The 22,772-nt window shown below is 50.3% G+C and overlaps 1 pseudogene; it reads left to right on the top strand.

Moving 5' to 3' along the window:
• Positions 1 to 368: 368 nt before the first annotated feature.
• LOC117999944 lies at positions 369 to 862 on the top strand (annotated as a pseudogene).
• Positions 863 to 22,772: the final 21,910 nt, after the last annotated feature.

Genomic DNA, 22,772 nt, shown 5'->3' with positions numbered 1-22,772 from the left:
TAAATACATAATTATTAAAATTTAGAAATTCACTGGCAAGGGCACCTGGGTGGCTGGGTAGGGTAAGCGTCCGACTCTTGATTGCAGTTCAGGTCATGATCTCAGGGTGATGAGACAAGCCCAGCATCGGGCTCGGCGCTGGGTGTGGAGCCTGCTTAAGGTTCTCTCTCTCTCCCTCTCCCTCTGGCTCTCCCCCTGCTCACACATGTGTACAATCTCTCTCTAAAATAAATAAATAGGTCTGCGCAGGAAGTGGAAACCAGCAAGGAGGGGAAACGGTGTGAGGTCCGTTGGGCTGGCAGCGTCGGCTGCTTTGGGTCTGTCTTTGCGGCTAAGCCTGCGGCCTGCAGCCCCACCTCTCTGCCGCCATGCCCATGAAGGGCCGCTTCCCGAGCCGCCACACCCTCTAGTACCTGCCCAGGGAGACGTAGTATTCAAGGACTCAGTGAAGGTCATGACGGTGCACTACACACGCACGGGGAGCTGGGCAAGGGCGCCAGGAAGTTTGTGTTTTTCAACATACCTCAGATCCAGTACAAAAATCCTTGGGTACAGATTATGATGTTTAAGAACATGACGCCGTCCCCCTTCCTGCAGTTCTATTTGGATTCCAGGGAGCAGGTCCTCGCGGATGTGGAGGCCAAGAGCAATAAGGAGATCATGGAGCACATCAAAAAAATCCTGGGGAAGAACAAGGAAACCCTGGAGAAGGAGGAGCAGGAGAAAAAGCAGCTTTCTCACCCAGCCCACTTTGGGCCCCGAAAGTACTGCCTGCACGAGTGTATCTGCGGGCCTGGTGCCCTTACCCAAGGAGCTGACAGGGAAGTACAAAGCAATACTGAAGGCCAGCACCCAGGACTGAGGCCCCAGGCCACACCCAGGGAAGCCCCTGGTTCTGTCCCTGGAGGGACTCTGAAAGATCTCTTTGCCATGAGAGGGACCCCTTCGCACACCTATGTGAAAGGACGTGGCAGGGTCGGGGGAGTATCTCTGCTCTATCAGGTCAATAAAATGTATCCTGGTCTCCAGAAAAAAAAAATAAATAAATAAAACAAAATAAAATAAATAAAGTTCATCAGCATATCACTTAAAATCAGCTCGCACACTGCAATATCTAATTACATTCTGCTATAAACATTATGATGTCTCATATTAATACACATATACACATGCATATAACTTTTTATTATGAATTTTTTTCTTTTTATTATGGAAAATTTCAAAAACAAAAGTAGAAAGAATAATATAATGAACCCCTGTGTACCCATCACCCAGCTTCAACAACTGTCAGCTCATGGCTAGTCCCATTTCATCTGTATACTATCCCACTTCCAGCTCCCATATTATTTTAAAGCAAATCAAAGACACCATATCACTTCATTTGTATACATGTCATTCTTGATAACAGCAAACATTTGAAGAACATTTGCTGGATGTCAGGTAGGTACAGCATGACAAACACATACTCATACACCTTTGATCATGGGAGACCACAATCGTGGGAGACCTATTATTATCCCCATCTTACAGACGGTAAAGCTGAGGCACAGATACACAGCAACTGTCCCAGGGTCCCCCACCCAGTAAGTGGCAAAGCTAGCACTTGAAGTCAGGTGGTCTGGGCACTTAACCTCTGCACTGCGCTACCTCAGGGGAGCATGGCCATTTCTAGGCCTGGGTAAATGCAGCACGCTCCTCTCCCCCTCCCCATAGAACTGGCCCAGAATGAGTTTCTGGCAGTTCATGCACAGAGCCTGTCACCTCTGCTTTCCCGTCTCATCTCTCATCACCCCTGCCACATCACCATCACCATCAGGTTACCTGAAAGGCACTGCCATCCTGGAGACAAGAGGCAGGAAGGGTGGACCCTGAGGACCCCCACTCACACCCCCTGAGCCTCTACCAAGGCAGAATATAGGCCAGTGTACAGGACGTGAGCCTCCAGTCCCCAGGGCTGGGGAGAGAGAAGACAGTGTGTTGTAGCTAAAGGATGCAATATGGAAGTCAGCTTCTGACAATCATTTACAACTTGACACCCCATTGCTGTTCTTTTCAGTCTTCAGTGTCTTCATACCAGGCGCTGATTTCTCAAGGCCTTGTTTCCTGGGAACGTGGCTGCTGCCTAGGTTGGCCTTGATCACACTGGATCAGGCAGGGAAGAATGCTTTTTGCCTTGATTGAAACCCTCCGCATCCATTTGCTTTTAGCAGCATGTAGGGTCCTGGTTTTAAGAGGGGGTGAAAGGGCTTAAATGTCTCCAAAGATTTCTGAGACCTGGGATTTCTCAAGGGAGAAAAGGTGATGATTTCAGGGTAAAGGAATCAAAAGCACATGTACTGCCTTTTTGTGCATACAGGGTGACTTTAAAATGAAGGGAGGAAAGCATTAGGAAAAAGTTTTGAGTTTCGTTGAACCAACATTGGAAAAATGCACCAAGACCCCTTCCAAATCCAAAGCAGAACTGTGACCCAAACCAGGGTCTCCCTGGACATCCAAGAGTCCCCCGTCTCAGCACAGCACCCTCCACCAACCTCCGCCTGACTGGGAAGCAGAGAGTCCCACAGCCACCCTCCCCTACCCAAAAGCCCAAGGAAGTGGTGAAATGAAGACTGGTTAAATGCCAAGACTGGGAATTCCCCTTAGCAGAAACTTCTCTTTTTGCTGGTCTGTGGTGCCCAAGAGAACCATCTCCACAGGCAAGAACATGGTGGACCTTGGCTGGCTAGATTCCATAAGAGAGCAAGAAGCTAAACAGGTTCAAAGGACCTCCAGGAATGCATGTTTATTGTAAGGCTATGCAGAGACATGTAGGTGCTCAGCCATGAGAAACAGTTGTCACCTTCAGGAGGCCACTGAGGCTCCAGGGTTCTGACATTCTTATGACCCAATCTTCTTCTGTCTCTTCCTGTTGCCACCAGCTGTCCTTTCAATAGCTGTTGCCACCAGGTATCCTGCTGTCTCAGGGTTTCTAAGAATCTCTTGACTTCCACCTTTTCTCTGCCTGCCTTCTAGTGGCTATGGTCCTCTCTGCTATCCACAAAGGAGAGGATCTGATTGGGCCCAGTAGCCACGATACCAAATGCTGGAATCTCTATTGGACAGCATCCTGCAACAGACCACCCCACAGACCACTCGCTAGCCTATGAGATGCTGCCTTTGGTTGAGCCTCCATCTCTGGTTCAATCTGACCAGAGGACAGAGATACATAGCTCAGCTCTAGGCAACCAATGCAGAAGGAGCTCCCACCAGCCACTCTGTTTAGACCAGTGGCTTCGGAATGGGAAAGAATGGGGAGTACCCCTGAGCCTCTTATTTTGCCCCAGACCTCGAAACAAAAGCTCGGTGGTCCGGGGTGGAGTATCAGAAGCTAACAACAAAGCCTGCAGCCCGAGGGAGGCACCCACAAATGTGTGAGTGTGTGTGTGCGTGCATACTTGTGTGAGCATGTGCACAAAAAGCAGTGCTCGACTTCAGTTAGGTTTGGAACTCGGCTTGGCCTTTTAAATCCCAGCTCTCATGGAGGCCTCTGCTTTCCAGGAAGTTATTCCCATCAGCAGTTGTTTCTGCAATCATGGTTGTTATGAAACCCTTTATTTTGAAAACACATTTCAAAACAAGGCTTCTTATGCACTCAGCTTTCTCTAGTCCGTTAGGAGCAAAATGGCGCAGATGTTTCCCTGTGGCGCAGGCACTTGTGTGTTATCCCCGCGGGCCATTCAAGTCCCAATTCATCTTGTAGTCACCACAAAAAAATGCAGAGGCACACGGTGGGGGGATGCACGTCAACTCATCCCAAACACTCCCCTTCAGCCGGCTCCCTGCCCCACACGTGGCTGAGCCATGACACAACAGCCTGGTCCTCGGAGAGTAATTCATTATGTAATTAATTTTTTTCATCAAAGTCGAATCTCTAAAGCAACTGCTGAGATAATACCAATTAGGAAACACTAACAGAAGAGGAGCTGGCCCTGACGTCAGGGCTCATGGCACTAAGAGTTTACACGACTTGTCTGATGCTCATGCCAGGGACCCCGACAGAATACTGGGTAAGAAATAAATAGCACATGCTTTTAATGCTGGAATGGACCTTTCTGGAGTGGGCTTGTTCCCACAGGCCACGCTTACAAAGGGCCAGGGTGGAGTCATGGAAAGAAATGGACTTTGAGATGAGACCAGCATGAATTCTGATCCCTACCCCGATAGTTACCAGCTGTGGGATTCTGGGCAAGTCAACCTCTCTGGACCTCAGTTTCTTCATCGGAGGGATGTTTTTTATAACCCATAGCTCACAGGGCTGTGTGAGGGTTAGAGACAAGATGTGTAAACATTGGAAATCAGTACTGGTATATGGTAGGTTCTCCGTGTGGAAGCTTAGTGAAATTACCATCTGCTTTCCTACTCTAATGTGAGTTTTGAAGTTATTGACTCCTCAGTGGCATGGTCTGCCCAGGGGTCTCAGGTCAGGCGAAAGGCTAAGATGTAGAACGTTCTTCTCCTTAGACCACTGAGCAATCACCAACTATAGGGACCTCTTCCCACCCCTCCTTGGTCCCATTCATGATAGGGTTAGGTTCAGAAAACTGCACCTAAGCCCCTGCTCTCAAGGTGCTTGCTCTAAAAAGAGGCATAGACAGATAATCCCAGCACCTTCTGATCAGGGCAATGAGAGATGTGTGTATCAATGCTTTGAGGAGCGCAGAGGAGAGGCCAAGGACAGCTTCCTGGCCCAGGCGGTAGGAGCATGCACGGGACCAGGTGTCTGGCTACAGCATTAAGGGGTTCATGCTTTAAGTGTGTATTTAGGAAGATGACTCCAGCCAGAGCAAGGAAAAAGGACTGCACAGGTGAGACTCAGGATCTAGTGGCCAGGGGGAAGGCGGAGGCAGCCATTCAAGGGAGGAGGGCAGCCTAGTGGCCTGCTGACAGCTGGTCCAGGCTTATCTTCACTCTGGAACAGGAAGTGAAAACCAATTTGACAAATGGAAAAAGTCTCATATCCAGGAATCAAGTTACCTATGAGGCAAGTTGGACATGCCACAGCCCCTCCTCAGGCCTCCCTCCTAAGGCAGGTTCTCTCTGACGCCCCCTTGGCCGGGCCAGCTCTCCAGGTCCAGGCTGCAGGCTATCGCACTGGGCGGGAGGTGGAAATGGGCCTCAGGAAACGATGGGAAACAGCACAGAGTGGGCTGCGTCTGATCCAACACAACCTCTCGGGCGGCTGGGCCACCTACCCTGTGAAGGGCGGACCACAGTTTCCGCCACCTCAGAAATGACCGCAGGCCCTCCTTGCTCTCCCCCCACATGCCACTATTATGGACATAGGTGTTAGCCCCACTCATGCCTGATGACAGAACTGCTGTCCGCTGCCCACCTGTGGACTCAGGACTGGAAACCAGTTCCCTGGTGTCGATCATCATGACTGGCCACCGAATGACTTCAGCCCCTCTTGGACAGAGGTCCCCGTGAGTGCCCCTAACCATACCCAGATCCAGGAAGGTTGCCGTGGTGACAGGGAGTGCTACCCGGCTGGGCTGAGAGGCCTTGGGGAGAGTGTCAGGTTACTGAGCCCTGATGGAGATGGAACTGGGGTGGAGGCAGCTCCTCACACTCTCCAACCCTGCTCTCAGCTGCAGCACCCTGGGAAGGGCTGTCCCACCGCCTGTGTGAAACCAAAGCTGTCCACCTCAACTTGGGATTCGAAAGGAACGTGTGCCTTGTAGCCCCCCCTCCACCCCTTTAGAAGCAGAAATGTACAACTTGTACATGTAGATGTAAGAGAATATATACAGAAACAGTGCCTGATCTATGCGGTGTACATGCTCATACACATATGCACTCACTCCAAAAGCCAGTCTTTCCCAATCACTCACTCCTGACCTTTGCTCTTGCCCTTCCTCCATCATGGACAATAACCCCCTTCCTTTCCTTTCTAGGACCACGGGACAAGACTTAGCTTAAGCTGTCCCTCCTACCCTCTAGTCCACACTGCCCTCTCCCTTCCCTAAGTTGGCAACCAAACCAATTTCTGATAACTGGGTGCCAGTTGTTGGTCTCCTGGTGTGTCCAGCATGAGAGCCCCATCTCCCTGTTTATTCTAAACTTGTTGTACCTCCCCCACCCCACTCAGAGCCCAGCACAGGGCCAGGTATATAGTAAGGCACTCCCTGCAGATTTTCCTGACATGCAACTGCCAAACCCCAAGACTCTCTAGGCCCCATGTAACAATTTAGAAAATCTCTGAGAACAGCCTAGCCAGCAGGAGCCCAGCTGCTTCCGGGGAGATGCAACAGCTCTTTGGGTTCCAGAGCCAGAGGTCAAGCAGGGCTCTGAGTGCCTCGGGAGTCTAGCTCCAGTGCCCTGGCAGAGCGGTGGAGCTGCACCTGAACTTGCCCAGCACCAAGTTCCAAACGACTCACCACTGAATCAGGCCCCTAGGCTCAGACAGACCCTGCAATCCCAGCCAAGCTCAGGTTCATGAGATGGGCCATTGAAGTAAGGGGACTCATGAGAGCAGAATGGGTACCCTAGGGAAGGAGAACCCAACATCTTTGAAAAAGGTGGCAGCCCTGCCAAGAAAACAGCACCATTCCTCCAAGTGGTACCCAAGCTAGAGACCTGGCCTCCCTCATCCTTGACTCCTCACGTCTTATCATGCTGTACATGTTTAGTCAACCAACATATCCTATCCGTGGCATCCATCTCTGTCCCCTCAACCAGACCTCTTTGGCCACACTCCTCTTTTCAGTCCCCTGGGTGACCACCTCAGTGGCCTTGTGGCCACTGGCCTCTAGTATCACCCCATCCGCTCTACACTGTGAGCTCTAGAAAACTGAAATCTACCCATAAGATGGAATCTAAACTCCTTTGTCTTGTACCCTGCATCCTTAAGAGCCTACCCCTCTGTCCTGCCTCCCTCCACCTCTTCTCTCTACAATGCTAGCCTCCCACTACATTGAACCAGAGCCTTCATTGAGCCATGCTCAATCTTGCATCAAGACTTTTGCAAAGGATGCACATACACTCAGACATGCACAACGTCACCTGACTACCACTGTCCCTACGTCTTCTGCTCAAATGTCCTTCCCTGAACCCCCAGGTTGCACTAGATGCTTCCATCTTTGCTCTCAGGGTCACCCATTCAACAAAGCCCTGTCCTCAAGAGTCGAGCTCATAGGGAGAGTCCTCTCCCTAGAACAGACAACTGGTAGGCTATGCTGTTCTCCACCAGATGAAGACATGGTCAAAAGCAAGGCATCTGTGTGCCCAGTTCTATCTTCATCAGGCTCAGAGAACCAAAGATACTGGCTAGGGTGGGCAGGCCAGGTTGTAGGAGCTCCCTATTCCCTGGAGTCAGGCACCATGGCTAAAGCTATTTACCACTCCTTAGGCCATCTCCTCCTGCCTACAGGGGCTCTGGTCAGGTTCCTGTAGAGCTTCCAGCCAGTCCCTACAAGAATATAATCAGAGCCCACAGATTAGTGCCCACTAAGAACTCCAGCAGACTCACAGCCACCAACAGGAAAGGCTGGAGAATATTCTGGAAAGACAACATTTCAGGGCCAGAAATCCCATCTGCCATTAACCATTTGTGGGAAGAAGAAAAAGCTGCAGATCGTGCCAATACCAAGAAGTCTCCTTGGGCTTCGCATTAATACACTGGGGCTCCCTAGGAACACAAGAGCTACTCAGCTGTTCCAGAGGGGCAGTTCAACCAAAACCCCTACCCAATCCACCAACAAGGCAGTAGCCCAGCTCCAGGGGACTCTATGGTGTATGTGCCCCAAAAGAGGCTCTTCCTCCTGACCCACTGGTATGGCCCAGACCTCCCTCTGGACAGGGGAAAGTCAGCCATACTGTTTTACCTGTCAGGTTTTTATCTGTGGGGGGAATCCCCTCACAAAGAAAGATGTTTCCTAAGCCTTTCAATGACCTAAATGGACAGAGGTCAGTTAGTCCCTGTGATATTAATTTTACATGTCAAATTGCCTGAGCTACAGTACTCAGATATTTGGTCAAACGTGTCTGGATGTTGCTGCAAAGATATATCTTAGCTAAGGTTAACATTTAAATCAGTAGACTCTGAGTGAAGCAGATTACCTTTCATAATTCAAGTGGGCCTTATCCAATCAGTTGAAGATCTTAAGAAAAAAAAATGTGACCTGCCCTGAAGAAAAGGGAATTCTGTGGGCAGACTCCCTGCAGACTCGAACTAAAACACCATTCTTCTCTACGTGTCCAGTCTGCCAGCCTACCCTGCAAATTTTGGACTTGTCAGCCCCCACAATTACATGAGCCAATTCCTTAAAATGTTTGTGTGTGTGTGTATTCACAAATATACGTATATATGTATATATCCATCCCCTGTTGGCTTCTCTGGAGATTCCTGACAAAACAATCCTTCATAGGTGATAGAGGCCTGGTCTCCAGCTTGGGTACCATGCAGGGATGGTGTCGCTTTCGTGGAAGGGCCACCACCTCTGGGTTCCACCTTGGGCATCATTTTCTAAAATGTATGTGTGTGCATGCACACACACACAATACCCCCACCCTACCTGGGTAAACATTTAAGCCCTTATTCATTCCAAGATACCTGTGATAAGTCCAGACAATACATACAATTGGAAATGGGTGCCCCAAGCCAGCCCTCTCTCAGACTAATTTATAGATGGCACCGACCTCATTATAGGTAGGCAGTTAATTAAGCATTCTGCTCCTTGCTGAGTGTATATTCTTAGACATGTGATTTCACCTCTCCAGCCTCAGCTTCTTCTTCTGGAAAATGGGAATAATGATAGTACCCATCCCCTGGGATTATTGGAGAGTTAATCCAGATAGAGTGCCTAGCACAGCTCCTGGCTACTCCTCCAAATTTAATACTATTCTCACTCACAGTATGCACACATGTTCCCACCCTCACATTTATGCACACAAAGACTATTAAACAGGGCTCGTGGTTTTCTTCATGGAGTCCTCAAGAGATTCCAGACCAACTTGTATACCCACGCAGGATGACAACCCTCATTTCTTTGATTCACACTGTATCCTGGGGTACCAGACAGCTAACTCCATATGCCAGCTGACAAAAGTGAAGCAAAGGGACAGCATGCAATACACTTAATTTGGTGATGCTGCTGGGCCTAGAACCCGCAGCTCTAGGCTCCAGCTCCTGAGCACCTGCTCTACTCCCCGGATTCTCCTGTTCCTATTGGTTCCACTCCAGCAGATGAGCATATGAGGCAGCCCATGCAGACCCAGCCCTGAGACACTGACCCGGCAGCCCCCTCCACCATGAGCAAATCCTTCCTCACTCACGTCTCACCTGAGACCCTCGTGCTCTTTCAGCTTGCCTCTTTGGGCTAAATAGGAGTTACTACCCTTGGCCAAAGCCGTGTCTAATTTGCTGCCCTGTGTTCTCTTTCAAATACATATAACCCCAGTTTCTTTCCTTTCTTCTCTCTTAAGACTTTTTTTTCCAAGATTCAGCCTTACAATCTGCCCTACTCAGTATCTATCTAGAGTAGCACAAAGACATGAAGAGATTTAACTTAGAACTTTCCCTCGGCAGCCATGTTTAAAGATCTCAAAACACCAGACAAAAGAGGTTAATGTGGTGTTGGCGACCTTGTTGGAACACAGAACTGGATCCACCGGAAATATAGGATGTGTCAGAAAGATACTGATATGGGTGGTCAGAAACCCACTTTCCAGTCTTCTCTCTGCCACAAACCATATGTCCAGGGGTAACTCATTTTTTCTATGTGTGCCTCAGTTTCTCCATCTATGAAATAAATAAGTCAGATAATTTCTAAAGTCCTAAATATTTAGGATTCTCTTGACAAACAAGTGCATCCTCATATCCTCATAGACAAGTGACAACTTACATCAAAAAAAAAAACAAAAAACTTGTCAAGAGTGCTAGTCTTACCCCAAGCCTCTGTCAGGTATCATTAACTGGCAACAGTATTCTTTCCTTCTGAGCCAGACCCAGCCTCAGAAGCCTTTTCAACATTGCACTCCAGTAGCTACTACCAACCATCCAGCATTAATACACAAAATAAAATTTGGATTGGAAACATTCAAGATTCTGAAAGCTTGCCCCCCAGTCTAAATCCCCCAGTACTGCCCACCCAGAGTATGGAGGCTGTTGAGGCTCTGCACCCTCTGGGCTTGCATTTCAGGAGAACTCACCAGCCGCCCACAGATGGGTGGGCCATGAGGAGTGCTGGACCTGCCCTGGTCACTCTGTAACTCCCTAGAGTCAGGAACCCTTGTCCTGAGCCCATTAGAGCCCTGGAAGATGTCTCAGAAGAAGTTAACTCCTAGCCTAAGGAACAAAGGGTGGGCTGAGGCATTGCAAGACCCAAGCCAGGAATGCCCAACACAACACAACACAACACAACACACACACACACACACACACACACACTCCCCAAGCAGCTCAGGTATTCATACATGCACACTCACACTCTGAGAAGGGCTCCTGGATAGAAATGACCTGCAACAGTGCCATCTAGTGGAGGCTGGGGGCTGTCCTGCCCTCAGAGGTCCCCCTGCTGAGCCCCAGAGAGATGATCTCCAGATACAGGGCAGTGAGGTTGTGGCTTCATGCTGTTGGGGCCTCCTCCCTCACCCACACTGCCTCTTGCCTCTAGTTTCTGTCCACTTGCCTCCCCACATCCCACCCAGACTCCAGGCTGAGGAAGGGGAAGACCAAACCAGGGGCCCACGTGAGAGGTCATCAGAACAGCACTGGCCAGGATGGGGAAGGGGGAGTGGGCGGACGGAGCCACTGAAGGGAAGAGAGTGGCCAGTGTCACGTGAGCATCCCTCAGACTGGAGAGGAAAATGCAGGGTGGGTAGCAGGGTCTGTGAGGTACTGGCCACTTTACCTACATGCTATCTCTTTTAAAATGGCACAAGGGGGGCGCCTGGGTGGCTCAGTTGGTTGGGCGACTGCCTTCAGCTCAGGTCATGATCCCAGGGTCCTGGGATCGAGTCCCACATCGGGCTCCCGGCTCAGCGGGGAGCCTGCTTCTCCCTCTGACCCTCTCCTCTCTCATGCTGTTTCTCGCTCGCTCGCTCTCTAATAAATAAATAAATAAAATCTTTAAAAAATAATAAAAAAATAAAATAAAATGGCACAAGGGGCTGAGCAGGTTCTGAGAAGCCTTCCTCACAGGGAGGGCCCTCAAGCTTAGGGGACTCACCTTGGCTGAGGCCACCAAGGTAGGCAGAGGAACCTGGCCTGAGACCCAGGTCTGTGTGACCACTGTGCCACCTCAAACATGAGGCCAATTCTGTGGGTGTGGTCATGGGGAGTGGTCTGGGCTAGAGGCCACGGTCACAGTAGTGAGGCACCCGGAGGCAGAGGACAGCCAGCACTGACACTTCTGGAACAGGGCTGGGCACACAGGTGGGAGATCTCCCTCTGCCCCAGAAATGAGCAGAGAGAAATGAACAATGATGTCCACATTGATCTCTTAGGTTGGATGGGATGGAGTGGGGTTTACAGCTCAGATCACCTCCTATCTTCCCCTCCACCTGGCTCACACTGGACCACCTCTGGCCCCACAAGAAAGTCAGAACTCCCAGCATCACCTGGGCCACTGGGAAGCTGCACAGTGGAAGGAAGCAGCCCATATCATAGTCAGGAGGGAGCATAAAAGAGAAGGATTGTTTTGTTTTGGTTTTGAAAGGGATATCTCACGGCATCTGAGGGTAGAAAGTGTAGGCAGGCCTCACAGGAACTAGAGTCACATCTTCCACATCACTGGGGCCATCAAAGTGTCTCCCCCCCCCACCCCCACACCCCACCCCCGCTTCTTCTGCTCACTCACCTGCTTGCACACGGCCCCACCATGGCCAACCAGAACCTACCCTTGGCTCCTGACACTACTCTCCTACCAGTCTAAACACTGCCACAGCCGTTCTCTGTTTCTTAGTTCAAATCTCAAGAGAATCTGATTGGTTTAATCTAGCCTATGATTTGGGTCCTCTGGAGTCAGATGACCTTCCTTATCCAATCAGCTGTGGGCTGGCCCCAGGCGGTTGGAATGGGGAGGGTAGTCAGGGTTGGGTCATGCAACACAAACAGAGCAATGAGAATGTATGGCGTGAGAAGGGAGTGGGAGAAGAAGGAGTATGAGCGACAGATAAGTAGATGGATGGGTGAAAAGATGTTTCATGCAGCATTGTTTATACTAACAAAAACAAAAAAAAAATCGTGTTTCTCATTCACTGGTTCCAAATGTATTAATTCACTATGCATTTGCTGAGCCAGTGCTGCTTTCCAGACTCCAGAGGCAAGGAAGTCTAGCCTCAGCTCAAAACACTGTGTAATCATGGCATGGATAGAGGACCAAGCCATAAGCAGCTTCTCGAAAGGGAGGTGCAAAGGCAAAGTCTGGCAGATACCTCAAGAAAAGAAAAAAATAATAATTAATATCCAACAAATCAAATAAACTATGCCCCAGTGAGAAACCTGCAAAGCAACTAAGATGACATGAAGAGCAACAGTTATGCCCTTCCTGGGCTGGGGCAGATGACAATAGTATCAGAGCCCCTATGGGCCAGTGGCCAAGAGCATCAGATTCTGGCAGAAGAGCTGGTTCCTCTCCAGGCTTGGCAGGTCCATTCTCCCGGCTTGAACCTGCCTTTTGGCCTGAGAGTCAGCAGCCCCAGCCAACAGATACGGTGTCCTTGCCTCTACCTGAGCTTAATTCAAACCATTTCTGTCCGGCCCTAATTCAGAGCTTTTATTGGGTTTTAGGTTACTCTATATATGGCACAATAGAAATATTTTTTCAATCTTAAATTAGAAACATACCACAAGAGGATTTTTTTTTTTTAAGCTTTTTAACAACATTGCAGAGTGAAGTGTTTTCAGCCTGCAACTGAAATCTAACCAAGGTAACCTTCCACTAGAGAAACTTTGATATCAAGAGTGGCATGTGTCCTCTGGAATGTGCTTTTCTCCCCCTTTTCCAAAAGCAGTCAAATGGTCGTCTAATTAGTCTAGGGTGTGTGAGTGTTGAAAGGAAGACTACTCTGGGGGTATTCCCAGAAGGACTAGCCACAGAGATGAACAGAACGAACTCACCACTCTGGCTGGCCTTTCAAATGGATATGGCCATCACCCCTATCTACTGCTATAAATTGAGGTCTGGAGAGAAGGCTGTACTCCATATGGATCAGGCCTGGATTCCTAGCTTGCCTGGCATATTTAGACATTTGTCTAAAGTTTTAAGGGGACCATTCTCATGAGAGAAGGGAGCGTGAGCTACCAGGACACAGATGGTCTGAGCCCCAGGTGGCCCAAAGTACGTAAGCTGGAAAATGCTTCTGGCAGGCCTGCTAAGAACAGCTCCTCACTGAGCACTCCTCTGGTGAACACATTTCACACTCTGAAATGAGGGGCTCCAGGAGCTCCTTGGCATTCTGGCCGTACCCCCACCGAATGTCTCAAGAATGGCCTGTTGAATGATCAAAGATTCAGGTGTATGGCTTGGCACATGGCAGAGTCCAGTCCTTTGACATTTGGGGCCCAACCAGAATTTTGGAATGAATGTAGTTGTCTCTTGGAAAGAAATCAAGGCAATGAATAAGAGGCAGCTGATAAATGCCAGAAAAAAAAATAAGACAATCATGAGAATATGCATGTATTTGTCCTATATGGGGTAATCTAACTTCCTTGAATTGTGCCAAGAAACCCTGAAATCTAAAAACCAGAGCATCACTCTCTGAGGCTGCTCTTTGTCTCTGTGAACTTCCTACCATCTCCAGGGCAGAAGAGCTGGCCCGTTTGATGCCACTGTCACCACAAGAGGGGTGATTCAAGCACAGGACCAGAAGGACAAATCACCCCTTTGGAGAACTGGGAAAGGATGGCTGGGTAGTGGTGGGACTGTGCTTGCTATCTACCCCCATGAGCCAACTGGGTGAGTGAAAAATGCCAAGTAGAATAAAAGCCACCTGGCACCTCCAGGCTTTGGAGCCTGCGGTTGCACGGGGCACCTTGCCACCATCTAAGGACAAGCCCAGCCCACAGGTCTATGTGTGGCCCCTCCAATGCTGGGGCTTCCCGCACACCTGCACCCAGTGCGGGTCGGCTCCCTGCTCCCCACTGTGGGCTGGTGGAGACGAAGTGACCTTGGTGATGCAGGCTGCTGCCTGGTTGGAGGGAAGGGACCTTCATGTGGAAGGTGGAGAGCTGCACAAGCCATGGACCTGAATGGTGTCCCTTGGGCACACATTACAGGGTGAACTCCAAGAGGAAAAAGGTCTCTGTGGGCTGGAAAAGTCACACAGACTTTCCAGAGAGAGGCCTGGATTTGGGCCTCAAAGGACTGGCAGAAAAGGGAAAGGCATTTAAGGCAGGTGGTAGAGCAAATGCTAAGACATGGAGGTGGGAATAAACAGTGTGTTTGGGGATGGCCAAAGCAGGACAAAGGGATAAGCTCTGCAGAGAAGCAGGAATAAGCAGTTTCATCCTCCCAAGTTTATTCCCTGGTATGTTCTCCTCTCCAAGAGTCCTCTAAGGTAGCTCCTTAGACCTGAAATGCCACCTGACGAAGAGAAAGCAGGCATGGCTTCCTGGAGGAGTGCCAAGCCTCCCCGCCTCCAGCCTCCCCACCTCCCAGCCCCCAGGCTGAAGGCTTTCACAGCAACCAAAGACTGGAGAAGTCAGCTGAGCCTGTTGCCCTCTCTCCCATTTCTGGCCCCCACAATCTCGGGTAGGAGCTTCTACTATTGATAACCCCAAGAACAGGCTCAGTCTGCCCTGCCTTGGGACATGGGGGTCAGAGTGAGCTCTGGGCCTTGGCACGGCCCCCAAGGCAGGGCAGGTTGAAATTCAGACTGGGGCCGGCCCCCTGCCTGCCCTCGGCCTTGGGAATATCATTCCATAAACCTGGAAGCCCAGGGAGCCTCGCTGTGTTAGAGGGTGGTGGCCGGGCAGCGTTGCGCCCCCTGAGTCGGGGTCTGGTGCCAGGCTGGCTGGCTTTCAGCGGACCTCTGGAAATGGAAAAGGTCACAGGCTCTTCTTGTCTGAAGTGGCCCGCTGCAGGGAGAGCGGCCATCCAGGTTCTGGGCCCCTGCCTGGTCTTCAGGCTTCTCTGCAGCATCAGTCTCCCTTAACCAGCCTCAACCGGCATGTTTGTGAACACAGCTCATGTCCTCCTGCTCACTCTCTCCTACCTCCTTCCCCTTTCAGCAGAAAGAGACCCTTGGGGCGTTCATCCCATCGGCACCTCCCCTGCCGGGCTTCCTAGTGGAGGATGTTCAGGCCAGCAACTCCACCTTTTCCCCCTGGGCCCCAGGCAGAGACTGCCACATCCCACTGCATGTGGTGAAGGAGAAGAGGACTGGGGCCCAGTCTCACTCAATGCGGAGCCTCAGTGACCAGCACGGGAAGTGGGAAGTGACCATGACCTAGACTAGCCCCAACACAATGTATCTTAGAAAGCTGCTGCCCCTGTGGGTGTATAATAAAGGGTGGACAGGTTCCCACTGCCTGTCATGGTCCTAGTTCATGCCTGTTGTACCTGTGCAATTCACTCTCAAAAGTATTCCATCTGAGATGAGCAATTTATGGCTACCCTGTTTTGCCACCTTCAAGGCTAGTGAGTGGTCAAGACAAGATTCAAACCCAGACCTGGCTTCAAATACCAAGTTTATCCACTCAGACGTGAAGACCAACAAAGGCTTAAGGAGGACAGATGGCAAAAAATCGGGATGGTAGGGTCGCTTTTTGATAGAGTAGCCTACAAGCAGCACAACCAAGAAGGAGGGTCTTGGAAGGATCTGGAGAAGGTGACGGGGCCACAGGCTGTGACAGACAAGCAGAAGAAGGAAGCGTGTGTGCAGAGGTGACAGGCAGTCTGATCCTCAGGGCTGGGAGAACTTCTCAGCCTCAGAGACTCCACCAGGGACCCCGACTGAACACTCATATGGCTGCGAAGAAGACCGATTGTCTACAATGCCTCCATTTTGGCTTGAATGGAGCTTTGATCTCCATGGGGTCTGGATGTCTAGGACAGCTATCAAAGCCAGGCATGGGGCGTCAGACACGTCCTTAAAAAGCCCCTGGGCAGGCGGAGGACAACTCATTCTCCCTCCAGCAGGGACATGTGCTGGACTGGGGCCCGGGCAGACCAGGGCAGAGTGTATGGCCTGGGCATTTAGGGAGGTCTGCCACAGCCTCTCTGGGGGACAGTCAGCAGCAGCACCAGGAGCCTGGGCATTAACCCCCAGAGGCTTGCAGACATGGGTCACTGTGAGGGCTCCCCAAGGCAGGGGCACGGCGCCTGCAGAACTGGGCACAGGCAGGAGGCCTTGGCCTACGAGGGGGTGTCACAGAGCCCAGGAAGGCCTGCAAGCCAGGGCATCCTCTCTGGCTAGCCCTGTTCCTTCTCCTCTTAAAGTTTAACTCCTCTGGAAGGTCTTCCCAAATCCTCCTCTGGAGTGGGATTAGGATCACCTCGATTTAATTAGGACCCCCCCCCCCGTCATACCATGTCACAGAGAATCTGCATTATTACTTCCGTCAGGGAATTTATCACAATTTGTAAGTAGAAGCGTGTTTGCTCATTATCTGATTTTCTCCACTACAGGAATATCACACTAAAAGCTCTGTAAGGGTAGGACTGTGGCTGTTTGATCCATCCAGATATCCCCATTGTCTAGCACACAAAATAAATATTTGTAAAGGAGCTAAATGTATGAATACATGACTGACATTCCACCATTAGAACATTATCAATGTCCTTTCACTTCTTCAATTAACCAGCCTTTATTGAGCATCTGTTTGCCAGACCCAAAGTTGGAAAAAGTAGGGTTTAAAAAAAAAATCTGGGGCGCCTGGGTGGCTCAGTTGGCTAAGCGTCTGCCTTTGGCTCAGGTCATGATCCCAGGGTCCTGGGGTTGAGCCCCACATCACATGGGGCTCCCTGCTCAGCGGGAAGTCTGCTTCTCCCTCTCCCTCTGCTTCTCCCCATCCTGCCCCCGATTCGTGCTCTATCTCACACTCTCAAATAAATGAAAAATAAAACCTTAAAGAAAAAATAATAGTCTTTTATAATACAAATACCCACTGGAGAGTTAAATTCTAAGATATTATCAGTTGTCACATACTGGTGAGAATGTGTATGGCCTGTTGGTTTCCAGAGTGATAGCTAGTTCGGAGAGGGGCTTGGAGGATGCTGCTGGCAGAAGGAAGAAAGAGGACTGTGGATCTGGGGAGATGGAAGAAGAAGATAAGCCTGCAAAGGTGACAGTCGGGGAGCCTGGGGAATGAGTGGGAGAGTGCCAAGAGGCTGGGTTGGGTACACAAAGGGTGATCCTGCACAAAAGATCCCTTTCACCTGGACGTGACATTGCTCAGTACGGCCCCTGTGTCATATTTTGTATACACCAGCCTAATTAACCCTCATAGCAACACCAAGAGGTGAGCAGAGTTATAGCATTTTACAGAGGAGGACGCTGAGGCCAGAGGGGCAAGTAACCTGCCAAAGGACACACAGATAATTGAGATGCAGAACCTGGATTCAAACACAGGCTTATTGACTCCAACCCTTCCCCGGCCCAAGGCTGCTTCCACCGCAGGCCTCGTCCAGACTCTCTGCATGTGGGGATTTTCATGTCAGTAATTATAGGCTACAGTACAGCTTCTGACACCGGCTGAAGGAAAGTACGCTCAGCTCTCACCACAGAGAGCGGGAGGGGGCTGCCACCTCCCACGCTAATCTTGCCAGTCAAGGCCCCAGGCCTTGCTTCACAACTAAAAGACCTTGAGAATAAAGAGGCCCAGCTGAAGATAGTAGGAAGTTCACACACTTTCCCTTAACCGCTCTTCCCAGCTTGGGACAGTAGCCAGAGCTCATCACCAGCCATGTCAAAACCAAAGGACCCTGGGAGTCGGGGGGGAGATCCCAAAGTAGAGGGCAGGGCCTGGGGCCCTCTTGGGCAGAGAGGGAAGGTAGCCTAGAGGAACTCCACGTAGCGAATAACAGCCCCTCCTCTCCACTCCCTCCACAGCACTCTCGCGCCCTCCCCAACCCCACCAGCCACACAGAGGGGGCTCTAATGGGCTGGGCAACGACAGGACAGGGGAGCTCTCTCCTGCCTTGTTTCCAGCCCGCCGCCCCTCCCCCCACACTGTCTCCAGACGGGAGTGTTTGACAGAGCGGGGTGGGGGGGGGGGGAGGCCAGGCCTGGGCTCCCAGAGGGGCTGTCGGGATGCAGGCAAAGCAGGTGGGAGGCTCAGAGAAGAAACTGGAGCTCAGTGAAGTTAACCTGGACATGAGGCCGTGCAGCCAGCAAGGCCAGACCCCCCATTTTACTGCCGAAGAGACCGAGGCCAGACAGGGAGAGGCTTTGCTCTGGGCCACAGAGTGATGGAGGGCTGCTCTGAGGCTGGCTTTCCAGGCCTGCATCTCTGCTCCATACCTGCCGGCTCTCTGCCCTTAGGCCACCTGTGCTCTGTCTCCTCAGCTGTACAATGGGGGCAGTGCTGTGCCTTCCTCCGGGGACTGCTGGCAGAATTAAACAGGCTGGCTCTCGGTAGTACCCGCAAAGCTTCATCCAGGACGTGCTCCTCCTCTTCCTGTCTGCGCAGGATTGCCCCTTCCCCCAACGCACGCGACCCCTGGGCTTCCAGCAAACACCTCTATGGATTGATTCTTGCTTCTGTCACAACTTGGCAGTGTATGGGATCGAGTTCCAGCTCTCATCCCCATTCCCCCATTTCCACGATGAGCTGTCATACCCAGAGGGTGTGATCGGGCACAGAGACTGTCCGGGACTTGCTTTAGGTCACCCCAGCAGGCTGGTGCCAGAGATCAGATCAGGGTACTAGCAGAGCAGACCTATTAACAGAATAATCCCTGACTTGGAAATCAAATTGGCTTGAATCCCACTTCAAGCTCTGGCTTTACCACTTACAGCTGTGTGACCTTGGGCAGGATACTTAACCTCTCTGAATATCCGTTTCTTCCGAAAAATGAGATGATCCCTTTCTCCCAGAGTAGAAGTGAGGTTGGTAAAAGATCCCTGGATGTAAAGTGTTCAGGTGTGGTATGAGGCATTTGGAGGGACTCAGCGGCTTCCCGCCCTCGAGTCCCCTAAAGAAGTCAGAGGGCGGTGACACATAAAAAGGCATTAAGCACCAGGAAGGCTCAGTTCTAGGGTGTCCTGAGAAGAGCAGCAAGAAGGTAGAAAACCACACAGAAGCTTGTTGTTAAAGACAAAGAAAAATATGATTAAGCAGGCCCGAGAATGTTGTAATAAAAGAATGAAAATATTTTCCTTACCAGGGCATTTGTATGTCAACAGCTAATGGGGGTGGGAGAAGCCGCCACAAGGCCATCAGGCAGGGCCAAAGGCACCCCATGAGGATCCACTACCCGGTCCCAGCAGGCCACCTGGCTGAGGGAGGCCTTTCCAGGGTCTCAGTTCTCCAGCCTGTGAAATGGAACTGCCCAGTCTGGACTCAGTCTGGCCATGGCGCCTTTCTTTTCTTTTCTTGTTTAAGTAGAAGTTGTATATACTCGAGGTACACAATATGATGATTTGACACACATATACATAGTGAAATGATTATTAGAGTCAAGCTAATTCACATAGCTTCTCAGAGTTATGTGTGTATGAGGTGAGAGCACCCGAAATCTACTCTTAACAAATATCCTGTATTCAATACACTATTTTCAACTCAAGTCACCACATTGTACCTTAGCTCTCTGTAGAATTATTTATTCTCTATAACCGCAACTTTGTATCATTTGACCAGGCCATTTCCTCTACCCCAGCCCCTGGTAACCACTGGTCCACTCTCTGCTTCTATGAATTTGACTTTTTTAGATTCTACATATAAGTGAGATCATGCAGTAGTTTTCTTTCTGTGTCTGGCTTATTTCACTTAGCATAATATCCTCCGGGTCATCCGTGTCATTGCCAATGACAAGATCTCCCTCTTTTCTAAGGCTGAATAATATTTCATTGTATATATGCCATCATTTCTTTATCCATGTATCTGCAGCTCCTTTCTATCTGCCTTCCTTTGGTAAACTGGAGGGCAGCAGCTGTAATGACCCCCTCAAGGTCGGGGGAGGGAGCTGATGCCTTGAAGTCAGGCTCAGAAAGGTTAGGGATTTCTCCTGAGGTCACATAGCTAAGAGTGTGTGGTGAGGCCAGAGAGAAGCCTGCAGAGTCCCGCTCTGCCACACGCGTCCCTCCAGCGGGGCTCTGCACTCATCTACTCGGGCCCTGAGAGCCGCAGGCCCTCCAGCCTGCCTAGGGCCAAGCACACTCAGCACCTCCGATCCCACCCTCCCACTCAAAGGCGGCCCAGCTGGTCCTGTCAGCTCTGCCCCTCTCCCTGCACCCAGACACAACATGTGGGAATTCGCTTTGGGGCTCTCCTCACCCCTGCTCCTCTCTGCTCCAGCCACCACGATGGGTTTCCCAGTCTCGGATTCCTGGCCTCCCTCTTGTCTTCCCTTCTCCTTGTTCCCAGCCTCGTCCAACTTGCCTCACCTGATCCCTGGGTCACGGCAAGCAACCTCCTGACCTAGCACATTCTTTTCACTGCTTCCAAATGCCCCCACACAATCCACTTCTGAGGAATACCACAGGCTTCTTCCCTCTCCTTGGTTTTTTTTAATAAAGTTTCAAGTTTTTATTTACGTTCTAGTTAATATATAGTGTAATAACTACTCAGGAGTAGAATTTAGTGAGTCACCACTTATATGTAACACCAGGTGCTCATCACAACACCTGCCCTCTTAATTGCCCATCACCCATCTAGCCCATCCCCCACCTACCTCCCTCCAGCAACCTTCAGTTTGTTCTCTGTCATTAGGAGTCTCTTATGTAATTGAACATAAAATAAAAATAAACAAATAAACAAATAATTTTTTTTTAAAAAGAGTCTCTCTTATGGTTTGCTTCCCTCTCTTTTTTTTTTCTTTCCCCTATGTTTATCTGCTTTGTTTCTTAAATTCCCCGTGTGTATCCCCTCTTCTTCTGCCCAAAGCCCCACTCCAGTCACCCAGAGCCCACGTCCAAACCCTGGTTGTTCTGACCCTTTCCGCTACACCATGCCACCCCCCCCATCCAAGTCCCCTGGGAGGAGTTATGCTAACGCCTCACCCCCAGGGGGTCGCCAGCTATGGTTTGAGGAGGACTGGCCAGTTCCACTCAGGTCCAGGAGTAGCTGCCAGTGCTAGGGAAGGTCTCCCAGAAAACTTGCCAAGCAGCAGCTAGGAGGTGGGGGGATGGTGAGGGCAGGAACCGGCTGGAAGCTGCCCATCTGATTGCAGGACACAACACTCCCTTCCTCTCTCTGCAAGGGGCTGGCAGAAATTAGCAGCTCGTGGGCAACACTCTCAGGGCCACAGTGGGAGCAGCTATGAGAAAGGCAACAGCCTGCTTCCACCACGCATGCCACGTCATGGTGAGCCCAGGCTGGGGGGCAAGCTCCCTGAGCAGCTCTACTGTTTGTCCTCCCTATTTGGAGACATTCTGTTGCTGTGCAGGTTGGGAACTGATGCAATACACAAGCAATGAGATTTTCCTGAACCACAGCGGCCACTGCGAAAAACTGCGCAGGCCCAGGCCCTGTGGCTCAGAGCTGGGCCTCTGACTACTTGTGGCAGATACAAACAGAAGCAGACTCCTGTGCCGCACAGCAGTCTGGATCTCCAGGAAGCCCGCTGTAGAACCTGTGGTCCACCCCAGCAGGAATCAGCATCCCTGCCGTGGTTCTCAGCTACTGATTATCACTGTGGACCAGGCCATGTGCTGAGCACTGAAGATCCAGATGCAAATGAGAGGTGGGCACCACTTCCGTGGAGCTCAGGCTGGTGAAGGAGGAGAGTCAGGGTGAACAGCCCGGAGTCTGTGAGTGCCTGTCAGTGGGCTAGAGATGTACATCACTGAGCCTGCTGCCCCCAGCCCCCTTCCACGGGACTCTGCCACGGCAGACCCTCTGCTGCCTGGGCTGCCAGTCAGTTTACGGCATTTTGCTATAGCAGCTCACATGGACCAAGACAGAAAGGTTATAAGCTGAAGGACAGGAAAGGATATACCACGTACTTATTAACCTAAAGAGTAGTGTGAACTGTACTATTATTAGTCAGCAAAAACTTTAAGGCAAAAAGCATTACTAGAAAACAGGAGAGCCAGTTCATGGTGACAAAAGGTTAGGTTCATCAAGATGATAAAATAGGGCCACCTGGGTGGCTCAGTCATTAAGTGTCTGCCGTTGGCTCAGGTCATGATCCCAGGGTCCTGGGATTGAGCCCCGCATCGGGCTCCCTGCTCAGTGGGGAGCCTGCTTCTCCCTCTCTTGTGTTCCCTCTCTCGCTGTCTCTCTGTCAAATAAATAAATAAAATCTTAAAAAAGACAATAAAATAACTCTAAATTTATATGCAGTCAATAATATGCCCTTAAAACATGTAATTTGCTGTCAAAGATGGGCAAATCTACAAAGAAAAGAAATTCTGAAAATGAGAGATTTAATCATCAGTAGCTGTTAAGGAAAGCAGATAAAAAAAATCAGTAAGGATAAAGAATATTTTAGCAACATTTAACTAAGGGGCAATTAAAGAACAGTGCACACAACACCTGCAGAATAAAAATTATTTTCAAGTACATACAAAAATGATAAAATTAACATATAATGGGCCATGAAACAAATCTCAATGAACTGAAAAGTACTGAAATCATAATAGTATGTTCTCTAACTATATGCAATTAAGTTAAAATCAGTAACAAC

The sequence above is a fragment of the Mirounga leonina genome, unplaced genomic scaffold (genome assembly GCF_011800145.1).
Source record: "Mirounga leonina isolate KUSES-001 unplaced genomic scaffold, KU_Mleo_1.0 Mir_115, whole genome shotgun sequence".
In the NCBI taxonomy this organism is placed as follows: domain Eukaryota; kingdom Metazoa; phylum Chordata; class Mammalia; order Carnivora; family Phocidae; genus Mirounga; species Mirounga leonina.
Note: the sequence above shows the minus strand (reverse complement) of the source record. Positions and strands in the feature narration are given on the sequence as shown.